This window comes from Amblyomma mixtum, chromosome 5, assembly GCF_055824585.1.
Source record: "Amblyomma mixtum isolate Tamu chromosome 5, ASM5582458v1, whole genome shotgun sequence".
NCBI lineage: Eukaryota > Metazoa > Arthropoda > Arachnida > Ixodida > Ixodidae > Amblyomma > Amblyomma mixtum.
Window position 1 is genome coordinate 49,298,985 of NC_143016.1, and position 12,085 is coordinate 49,311,069.

Sequence of the window (12,085 nt, forward strand, 5' to 3'; positions counted from 1 at the left end):
AAGAGCTTCTGTAGCTAATCACACGGAGAAAGTCCAAGTATTTTGCTACTTTGGGAAGAACCATTTCTAGGTTCATTTAAAACATATGCTTCATGCCCGTTCAGGCCCATGAGAGATAAAACGTAAGTTGCTTGTCGGGGATTATTGCTGAGTTCAGTCCTTTCCGCTGTCATGCAGTCGAGGTCTCCATCATGGTCGACGTCGTAGAAAACGACAGCAGAAGGAAAATTCTCGAAGATCTGAAATATAATTGTGCGTGGGTGTAGGTTGCTTCCAAATTAGCCTGCATATTTTTCTACGAAATCACCAAGCATTGTTCAGGACATGAAATCGCAAGTATTTTTCACCTATCCCAACATTTATATGGATCAAATGGCGGAGTGGTAGCGCCTTTCCGAACTTGGCTAGAACTTCAAATGGAAACAACATTCTGAGGAAAGAGGGAAAAACCTTGCGGGCCCATTGATAGGTAAATATTAAAAACGTTCTGTTGCTACGGCTTCACTTGGTCACAAACAATAAAAATAAAATATTTTCCACCCTCTTGGAGTTTAATGCACCCACTGTCTGTACGGAAGCTTCTTCTTTAGCGGCACTTCATTTTTAGAACGAAAACATCTTTCAAAGATAAAAAAAAAATCTCGCAGGAACGCCAGCAAGCTTATATCTAAAAAAATTGAGTCCCTTATCTATATATATATTTCTACTTCTGGTAAAAAGAACTAAATGCTCCCTGCTCTCTACAGGCATCCCCCTGTTCTTTATTCGACCTTGCAGCAGAAGAGAGGACAGAAAATTCAGTCTCTCCCAGGTGCGTAGAGTGAGCGTGTCACCGTAGGAAAAGATGGAAAGATCTAAACCAGAGAGCGGTGAGCGACCCTGTAGTACGAACGCAACTGCAGCCATATGGCTCCAATGGAAGGCCGCACCAACTTGTATCAAATTTATGGTTGATTGATTGATGAGCACTTTATTGAGAGCAATTAAAGAAGGCAGGATAGTAAATCAGACGGGCGGGAACCATTGAGCCCCAGTAGCCTCGGTGGTTCAGGCGATAGATGAAAAGAAAAATTATTTGTGGTCGACAGCACCCGCATCATCAGTTAAGCAACTAAAATCGCTAGCGACTGGGGCTGCGGCCCTGTGTAAATCAGCGTCGGAACTGAAACAACTGGCATTAGAAGTGGTGCCTATCTATGGTGCTTACAGTATCTCCACAGCAGAACACTTGCAAACAAACTTTCATTTGTAGCCACATGAGTGCATTTGGGGGTACTAACGACAAAATGCTATTAAGTCATTAATCCTCGAAAAATCCCTTATCTCAACTCTACTCCATGTTAGATGAGAACGTGGCGTTCTTTAATAGCGTTGGAGAGGTTAGCCTGCTAATCTGACACGCGTACTACCCCAAACGAGTGCGATGATGCACATTCGAAGCTAACTGAAACCTAGCTCACAAACAGTACACATACAGGAATATCACCTGATGTGTAAAAGACCCACAGCGTTAAGAAGTTTGATGTCTGCGTTTGTAGCATGTTTGTAGTTCCCCGAGATACACTATATTGAAAGCTTTGAAGAGGACATAAAGGACAGTGGGGTGCGGTGAACAGCTTTCAAGGAAATATCGAACGTCCCCTGAACCACCAGTGGTACAATCGTCCCTGTTTACGTAAAGAAAGCGGAACAGTCTGATGCTGTTTAACATAAAAAATGCAAAGAACGTCAGCTGTGTAATGCGAAAACTTTTTTTTTCTCTTGACAGATGTGCTTAAAGGGGCCCTGACATCCTAATTTCTCGCATACACTGCTTATTGCTTATAATTCCCAACACGTTAAACTACACTACCCCGAAGTTTCAGTTGATTGTGTGCGGTAGATATTTTTAAAATGATTTTTTTTTCTTTTCTCTTGCGAGTTGCTTGCTGGCCTGGCAATCTCTGACTTCTGACGTCACAAGGCCTTACCCGCCCCGCGTCGTCTGGTGCGCGCTGTTCGCTGCGTTGAGGTGCTTGCTCGCACACCCTGAACGGCGGTTGCTCGAAAACCTTTTCTTTTAGATTCGTGAAATAAAATGTGTTTTCGTGTTTTCTTTTCGGAAGCCTTCAGCTTAGTGCGCGAGCTTTGTGATATTTGGGAAAGCGGATTTGCGCGTGGCGGCTGTTTTCTGATTATTGGGGAAACAAAAATCGGTGCACCGCTGCTTTATTATTTACACTTATAAGCAGTGACGTGCTCCTGTATGTGAAAAACGGCACCTGCCATGCCTGCCTTCGCCGCTGTGCGCCGTGAACTGCGTGGCGATCTCTCGTTGGCTGTTCTTGCCCGTGATTCGTCGGCTCAATAAATAAACAGAAATTACGACAAGGTGGCACTAGAGTAAGCTTCCGGCCAACACGACTGGAATTTTTTATTGCCCGCACAGACGAATAGTCGCCGCCACCTAAATGAATGCTTCAAAATAATAGTGCATCATTTAGCATTTACTCTGCGTGCGCTAAGTCAGCCAGGAATGCGACGATTACGAATACAGCCCACGCTGAGGTTGTTTACATAGCTCAGCTCGAACAGGACTGATCGTTTGCTTGGCATGACGCAAGGTGGGCTCTATACCTGAAATAATATCTACCCTCGCTTAGAAAATATAGTTTGACTCGTTTTCACACTACGATAACTCCGAAATAAGGGTCGAAGCTGCTATCGCCTGCTTGGGAAACGCTTTGTGTACGTACGACGCTTCTTGCTAATTGTATCTGCTTCCTCCGAGGTCAGCAATACGTGATTTTAAATCGCTTTATACGAAAATACGTTTGGACACCATTTGAATTCATGAAAACAGCCAAATTTGTTGTACACAGTCAACGCCGACGACTGCTGCCTGCTGCCGACCTTTAACTCGCATGTTCTGCCGAGCGGGTCACATCGGCATCCTGCGACGACTGCGTAGGCAGTCGTCGCTTTGCAGTCACTGCAGCCAAAACTACGTTTAACGGCTATTTGCATGCGCTAAGAGCTGTGAATTCACTCTCCGCAATCGCCAAATCGAACACACGAATCCTGCAGGCTCGCTGACGCTAGGCTTCGTAACAAAAGGGGCAAGGGGCCGGTGGTCTGCCGTCCACCGAAATATAAGAATCTTTCAAAAGTTAACTAAGCTCACTCTTTACACTACTTCGATACGCGGTCGTTGGTCATGCTGGCGTCGTTGTCGGTTCTAGCGTGATAGACCGGTGCGTCAGCGACGGCATCTGCATACAGACCAGCCCAGCGACCGTCGATCGACGTCGCATCGGCCTAGTGTAGTGGTAAAATAAAACATACACTCGCCAAAAGATGGCTTAAAAAAAAAATCCCGACTCTACCGGAAAACTACGTTACTGTTATCGCTTTTGCGGAACTAGTCACTCATATAAGAGGGACGGCTGCTACTGCGATCGCCCGCGAAAGTACAGAGGACAAGATATCTCAGTGCCCGCATTGCTTCAACGATAGAAGACGACGAGAAGAAGACGAGAACATTCAATATGGTGGTCGCTGCCGGTGGGAAGAGCTTCCTGGTCTCAACTTCGATTGCATTTTTTGGAATATACAGTGCGCTCTGGGCACCAAAATTTTGGAAATTGAATCACAGCCTCTTGCATTAATTACTGCAGTACAAAATTCAGTGGCTCAGTGGTTATGGTGCTCGGCTGCTGACCCAAAAGACGCGGGTTCGATCCCGGCCGCGGCGGCTGGAATTTATTTGGAGGAGAAATTCTAGAGGCCCGCGTACTGTGCGATGTCAGTGCAGGTTAAAGAACCCCAGGTGGTCGAAATTTCCGGAGCCCTTCACTACGGCGTCTCTCATAGCCTTAGTCGCTTTGGGACGTTAAACCCCATAAACCGAACCAAACAAAATTGCAATATGAAGAACCAGCCTGTCGTGGCCCCTTTAGGATGCCTAAGGCTTTACAAAATAAAACTAGTCAATTTAAGTGAAATGTACAACGTCCACTGAACCAAAAATGGTTTAGCTGAGCAGTAATAACTAACATAAGCACAGGCGCCCGTGTGGAGCATTAAAAGAATGTTTCTCACGTGCCTTGAATGCATCTACGATGTCAAGCTCAAGCTGAGGCATCGTCTCGCACCGGCATCCGGACAGCACCAGCAAGAGATTGCAAGCGCCTAACAAGGCAGTAGAAAACAACAACTTCATCTTGGTCCCGAAGAATGCTCACTGCCCTGAGCCGCACCCTTTGTTTTTATGGCGGAGCAAGTGTAGCGCGCTTGAAGCATACGCAGGAAGGGTAAATCAGTTAGTCTTAAGGGTTGGAATCTAGGCCATCCCGTGAAGTCTGGCTATGCACCCTGTCCTAGTTTGAAGGTTGTTTCTGGCATGCCTCGTTAGTATGCGTCCGCCTTTCTTTATTATTGTCTCTTTTTGTTCGAGTTACTGCCTCAGCTACATCAGAAAATGTATTTAACTTGTTCATCCCCCAAGTGACAGAGCAGGTTCATTACGAACGCTGTACACAATTTTCAGCGACAGGGTGATTACACGCTGCCTATTCTGTATCACAAATACACGAGGTAGAGATGAACCTCTACTGTTATCTTCCACGGGATCAAAATTCATTTTGCTTTGAATGAAGAGAGCAGAATGCAATTATCTTTCTGTCCTCTGGACTAAAAACAACGGCTGGCATAGATATCTAGGAAGCATTCTTGTTGCGTGGTATCATCGAGACTGGGGGGCCGCTGTGGCTCAGTGGTTGTGGGGCTCGGCTGCTGCCCCGAAAGACACTGGTTCGATCCCGCCCGTGGCGGTTCGCATTTTGACTGTGTTTAAATGCTAGAGGCGCGTGTAGTGTGCAATGTCAATGCACGTAAATATTCCCAGGGTGTCGAAATTATTCGCATTCCTCTACTATGGCGTCCCTCATAGCCTGAGCCTTTTTGTAACGTTAAAACCTCATAATCATCGTGACTGTGCTTTCCTGAACAACTCATGGCGCGCTCCCGCTTGACGCTAACATCTCTCATGGTTGTGGGTTTCGAACACGGGTGACCTCAGATGACCAGCGTCAGAACGTGAGCTCTCCTTGTGCGAGGGCCATGCAAACATCTAGTGCTATAATTTCAAACAACTTATTTCGATTTCAATAACCTCTGCTGTCAACAAAACAGTCGGGACGCCAAGACCACAATCGTTTGCTTCTTGATATATTTCTACGTGGCGGCAAGCCGAAGAATGAAGTGTGAAGAGGATGGCGATGAGCATAATTACTGGCTGCTGGCGTACAGCGGTCGCTCCTGCAGAGCTACTGCGCGCTTCTTCGTATCCCTAGTCGGTGGCACGACCTGGGACGACAGACATAACGCGTCGTTAAAATTAAAGGTGCGAATTACATCTGATGCTGCGATGTAGAAAAAAATTGTCGGACGATCAGACATCTGAGGCGATAATGCTGCGAAAGCAGTTGGATTTTCCCTCCGTCGTCCTTCTGATGCTTTTACTAAAATTAATGAATGAATTAATGAACGGAAAATTCTTCTGAGTGCTTTTGCTCTAAAAAGGGGCATCACACACGAGACAGAATTTTGCTTTAGGGTGAAAATGGCGGCGGTGCCGAGGGTGGTGCTGCATGCGTTGGCTGCTTTCTAGCTATGGGGTGTTGTGTGGAGGGCAAAGGTGGCTGGTGGTTCTGGAGAACAACTGGCTACCTCGGCGTTTTTTAATTCAATTCCGCGTTTCCTTTTCGTTCCGCTGATATATGGGCTTCTTGCCTGTGAAGGTCTTGTGGCGGGCGAAAGAAGGCGAATGGTGGTGGTTTGCACTTCTCGTGAGTAGATTGCACAGGTGGATTGGTCGTTGGCAATTTCGAAAGGTATGGGTGGACTTTGGAGGGACGGTATATTGAAAGTGGCTTAGAGTGGGTAGGTGTTAGTCTAGGGTGTGGCTGGTCTGTGTTTTAATAGACGTCAGAGGGAGGATGAGTTCCTCGCTTAGATCTGCAGGCTTCACTTCTTCAGACACCGAGTCGTAAAAACATTTTATGCTTAATGATATCCTGAAATTTGGTACATTTTCGCCTACTGCTAGCTTGAGACAAATTTCCCTCTCATGCTTGCTCGTAATCAATCCAACTGGCTTTTTGTGATTCCTTAGGTGGTCGTTTTTGCAAAGTCTACCAAACTTTTCCCTCCATCTTGGACCACACGAAATAGCCCTCAACTGCCTCTCCAACTCCTAAACTATGGATTATTACACGTAGCTCCAAACGGACCTACTGAAGGAGTGAGCTATTGGCAGCGTTCTTATTTGCCCTTTCGAGCCTCCGGCCTGTGATTTGGAGCTGTTGTGTAAGTCAATACCTTAGCGCATGTTGAATGTGCCCAAATGGTCTAAATTAACGTCGTGCCCTCGACTCTGGCAGCTATTTCTATCTTCGCCGCACATGACTCATAAACGAAAATACTCGGAACTACTTGGCTCTAAACATAAGCCGTTTGGTTTGCTTTCTCTTGCCCATACAGGCCGGAAGAAGAAGGCACGTTTTACCGTCGTGTACGATAAGCAACGCGAACGTCGACTGGTATGAATTCAGAGCACTCCCAGAATTAAATGCAAAATAACGAACGAGAACAGGGACAACATTCTGTTCACCGGTGTCCGCTTTCTTCAGTATCCGAGGGTCGGCAGAAGGCGCAGCTAGTACAGCAAAATGCGGAGCTGATTTTGCGGCTCGAATTGGCGCACAATATGCAGACTTCCGGTTCCTTCTGGCTACTCTAGGCAAGACACTGTAGAACACCACGTGAAAGAAAAGCGACCATCATGTGATGCACGAAAGCGTGCTGATTGCCGCAGTTCTAAAGCACACGTGGCGTGCGAGTTCTTACCCCCCCCCCCCAATGATATGCGCAGCTTTTTGAAATGGCAGGCGTGCTTGCCATTACGAAAAGCTTTGCAGTGCCGAACCTAGGATTACCAGGCCAGAAATCCAGAGTTCACTCCAGGCCGTCCATAATCTAATACCTCTCAATATTCCTGGAAGTGGGGTTTTCCTACTAAGTAATACAGAGATAGTTGCCAGCCTCGCGGCCCGCCTGCTACGTTTTACAAAGAATCGAGTGGGCTGCTAAATAACCCCTAGAAAAAAATGGCTGAGGCTTAACTTGGTTAAGCCTGGAGAATGCGAAGCATCATCGTGTCGCGTAATTTGGAGGCGCACAACCACAGCGACGGCGCGAGGTGGGCCCCCGTTTCTCCACTGTCGTTACGTCATCAAGTCACGTGGTGTGACGTCATGTATCACGTGATTTGGAGGCGCACAACCACAGCGACGCCGCGAGGTGGGCCCGCGTTTCTCCACTGTCGTGACGTCATCGTGTCACGTGGTGTGACGTCATGTATCACGTGATTTGGAGGCGCACAACCACAGCGACGGCGCGAGGTGGGCCCCCGTTTCTCCACTGCCGTGACGTCATCGTGTCACATGGTGTGACATCATTGTGTCACGTGATTTGGAGGCGCACAACCACAGCGACGGCGCGAGGTGCGCCCCCGGTTCTCCACTGTCGTGACGTCATCGTGTCACGTGGTGTGACGTCATGTATCACGTGATTTGGAGGCGCATAACCACAGTGAAGGGCTGAAGTGGTAGCTAAAGTAGTATGCTTCGCATAAAAACAAATGCCCCAAGCAAAGGTTTTAGAGCGGGAGCTCCTTGATTGGGTTTGCTGGGGGAATCAGTGGGCTCTCCAATGAGACCGCTTCGGCAGCCCGTGGAGCGCAACGCTGCTGCCGCAGGTGGCTGATTGGAGCGCCACGTGCGTGCACAGGTGGTGCGGCGAGGCCAAAGCGGGTCCGGTCGACGCGTCGCACGTGCCCAATAGGATGGCCGCAGCTGGCCAGTAAGAACGCGGCAGGCAGCCTGCATGTTTAGGCGACACGCAAACCGACGATTTCTCGGCTGGGCGTCTCACAAGCGACTGTCAGGTTCGGTGTCTCAAAGAGCAGTGTTAAAGCCCCTAAGCAGTGTTGGTGTCGAGCGCCGCGCCGCGGCGGGCGTCGAGACAGCTACGCACGTCCATTCCCCGAGAGCTGACTCACGCTTCTCGCGTCTGGGCACGCGTAGAGCCGCGCGCGCCTGTGACGTTGGTAGAAGCAGTTCCATTGCCGAGAGTGGTGATAGGCAGTAATTAGCATAAATTTAAATTAAGTTGCTTTTTTAGGAAAGTAAATGGCGCAGTGTCTGTCTCACATATCTTGGTGGACACTTGAACCGCGCCCTAATTGAAAGGAGGAAGGTGGGAGTGAAGAGAAAAAAGAGAGAGAGGTGTGCCGTAGGAGGGGTCTCAGGAGTAATTTCGACCATCTTGGGATCTTTAACTTGCACTGACATCGCACAGCACACGGGTGCCTTTTGCGTTCCGCCTCCATCGAAACGCGGCCGCCTTAGTCGAATTCGAGCCCGGCTACTCCGGCTTGGTAGACGAGTGCCTTAACCCCTGAGCCACTGCGGCGGGTATAGTAATTACCGTAGTAAAGCGATTTTAAAACGTGTGCGATTTATTTGGTGCACAAAAATTTAAGCACGTTTTTTTCACTGTGTTCCTGTACCTCAGCACTTGCAAAACCCGCAGCGCCATCGACATTCGCTCACTTAGTGCTTGTGTGCAGCACGCGCGCCAAGTATCTGGCAGGGAAAGATCGGAGCGTCGGGGCTCACGCTGCTCGCGTCTGGCGCCGCGCGCATGCGCAGATGTTTCTGGCAGGGAAACATCGGAGCGTCGAGGCTCACGCTGCTCGCGTCTGGCGCCGCGCGAATGCGCAGATGTTCTACCTGACGCGAGGAACGCCTGGTGCGCTGTGTCACGCGGCGCAAGTGTGTTTGGAGCTCGGGCATTAGAAGTCAGAGCGCTCGTGTGGAGTCAGGCGCTTGCCACAAGTCGTTGGTCTGGCAGCCAGTCGTTAAAACATTTAGTGACTTTAAACAAAGCTAATTTAAGCTAAGCCGGCAAGTTTTAAACGTTTGAAACGACAGTATGTACTCGTTAACACGCCTTGTATATTCTGACGATAGCTTTTCATGATGTGTAACGAAGATTAAAAGGTCTGTAGGTGAAGTTAAATTTCGTTACAGTAGGCCTTTAATGCCTCTACCCTTCCAAGCTCCTGGATGCAGTGAACGCGAAAGCGCATGGGTCCGCTGGGCACAGTATGCTTGAATGGCATGACGCCCGGTGGTGGTGGTGGTGAATTTAATACTTTAAATTTAATACTTTAAACGCCTCCCTGCCAGGTGACAGCGTTTCTGGCACAACGTTGTCAATGCCAAAGCATGCAGCGCATATCTGTCACTACCACCCCATAGCTGAGAGCACGATTGAGGTGTACACTGTTCCAAGAGGGTAGTTACGCGCCTTCGCTCTGTTTCAGGTGTCCGCCGAGATGTGTGATGGTTGGTTGGTTTATGGGGTTTAACGTCCCAAAGCGACTAAGGCTATGAGAGACGCCGTAGTGGAGGGCTCCGGAAATTTCGACCACCTGGGGTTCATTAACGTGCACTGACATCGCACAGTACACGGGCCTCGAATTTCTCCTCCAAAGAAATTCAGCCGCCGCGGCCGGGATCGAACCCGCGTCTTTCGGGGGGGGGTTCGATCCCGGCCGCGGCGGCTGAATTTCTTTGGAGGAGAAATTCGAGGCCCGTGTACTGTGCGATGTCAGTGCACGTTAAAGAACCCCAGGTGGTCGAAATTTCCGGTGCCCTCCACTACGGCGTCTCTCATAGCCTTAGTCGCTTTGGGACGTTAAACCCCATAAACCAACCAACCATCACACATCTCGGCGGACACCTGAAACAGAGCGAAGGCGCGTAACTACCCTCTTGGAACAGTGTACACCTCAATCGTGCTCTCAGCTATGGGGTGGTAGTGACAGATAGACATTACAGGGATCCTGTGCAAATTGCGATATTTTGCTCCTGTTTGCATTAAACGCCATATTTTCAGTGCCCTTTTTACTTCACATATTAACTTCTGTCACCTAGTGTGGGGTAAACTACTTAGTCAAATATTACTAAACTTCACCTCCTACAAAAAAAGGCAATTCGTATAGTTGCAAACGCTGCATACGATAGTCACACTGCACCTCTCTTCAGGGAATTAAACATTATCACACTTCCTGACATTTATAAAACAATGCTCCTTGAGCGTTATTGTAACGGAATTAAACAGAATAAAAACATTTTAGGCGGCATAGCAAACCTCGCGCCTAAACGAAAAACACGGAATACCCGCAGTACTGAACGGTGGGGAAATACCTCGAGCACGCACTAACTATATATACCAGATGCTACGTAATATGCTCCCGTCGCCTCTAAACAAACCAGTTGTTTCATAGCCACAATACTGTTTTTTTTCTGTAAATATATCATAGCCACAATAATTTCACTTTCTACCTTTTTCTGTATTACACCGTACATTGCATACTTCATTAAACACTCTACTAATCTTGTAATTGTTTTGCTTATGTCCTGATTTTGTGCCACATCCTCCCATGTCTGATGCGTTGTGTTTGTATTCTAGTTTTGTTGCCATTGCCATGATTTTTAGGGGCCGTGAACCCCATCAAGCCCAGCTAGAGGCTTTTTGTTCACGCTCCGCAGCATATGTAATGTTGATGTTGGAATAAAATGATAATGAATGAATGATAATGAGATACTGCATTCAGTTTTCTCAAAAACCAATTTACAAGTGTCACCCTCTGCTTTCCAAGCCACCGCTGTATTGGTTTCGCAGCTGTGGGAGACAGATACTGCGCATTTCCTTTCCTCAAAAAAATACCGAAGACACCTTGAAAATTCTGAAGTTTTCTTGGCGAAAGCCGCGTGGTCAATCCACTGCCGCTTCCCCGAACCGCTTGGCGCGGAATCACTGGGCCGCTTCAGAGCCATGCGTCTCACTAACTCGACTGCAACGAGACGTCTGGCGAAGGAGCGGTGGTGTAGCTACCACCGCCGACGCACGCACGCTCGTTCTACCGCTACTGTGTGACGTCACGGTTGCTATGCACAGCTGCTCCCCCCACTGGCGCGCCGGTTGCTGAGGAGGGGAGAATGTTGCGCTTTTATTTTCTCCTTTCCAAGCTCCCTCTCCATCGCTGCTTAAAGCGTGTCCACTGCTGTTGACAACGGACAACGGCGACGATGACAACGACGCCGCGAGACGCAGAAACGGGCGCTAAGAGCTGCGCTCTAAAATATACCGAAGCAAGATAACTAAAGGCAATTTGGTTTGGTTTACTGGGGTTCAACGTCCCAAAGCAACTCAGGCTATGAGGGACGCCGTAGTGAAGGGCTCCGGAAATTTCGACCACCTGGGGTTCTTCAACGTGCACTGACATCGCACAGCACACGGGCCTCTAGAATTTCGCCTTCATCGAAATCCAGCCGCCGCGGCCGGGATCGAACTAAAGGCAATTTCAATTATGTTGTTGACCATTGTGTAGTTAATCGGAGTTCTTTCAGGGCTAAATGTAGTGTGCCAAAAAAACGTCTCACACCCGGCCGCGTTTCGATGGAGGCGAAACGGAAAAGGCGCCCGTGTGCTGTGCAAAGTCGGTGCACGGTAAAGATGCCCAGGTGGTCGAGGTTACCACCACTACGGCACCTCTTTCTTCCTTTCTTCCTTCTTTTCTTCCTTTCTTCCCTTCTTTCCTTCCTTCTTTCTTTCTTTCTTTCTTTCTTTCTTTCCTTCTTTCTTTCTTTCTTCCTTTCTTTCTTTCTTGCTTTCTTTCTTTCCTTCTTTCTTTCTTGCTTTCTTTCTTTCTTTCCTTCTTTCTTTCTTTCCTCCATTCTTTCTTTCCTTCTTCCTTTCTTCCTTTCTTTCTTTCTTTCTTCCTTTCTCTCTTTCTTCCTTTCTTTCTTTCTTCCCTCCTTTCTTTCTTTCTTTCTTTCTTTTTTTCTTTCTTTCTTCATTTCTCTCTTTCTTTATTTGTTTCCTCTTTTACTCCCACCTTCCCCTATTCCCTTACGGCGCGGCTCAAGAAACGTCTATTAGCCTAAATTCTGGACAAACCAATTTCTCAACA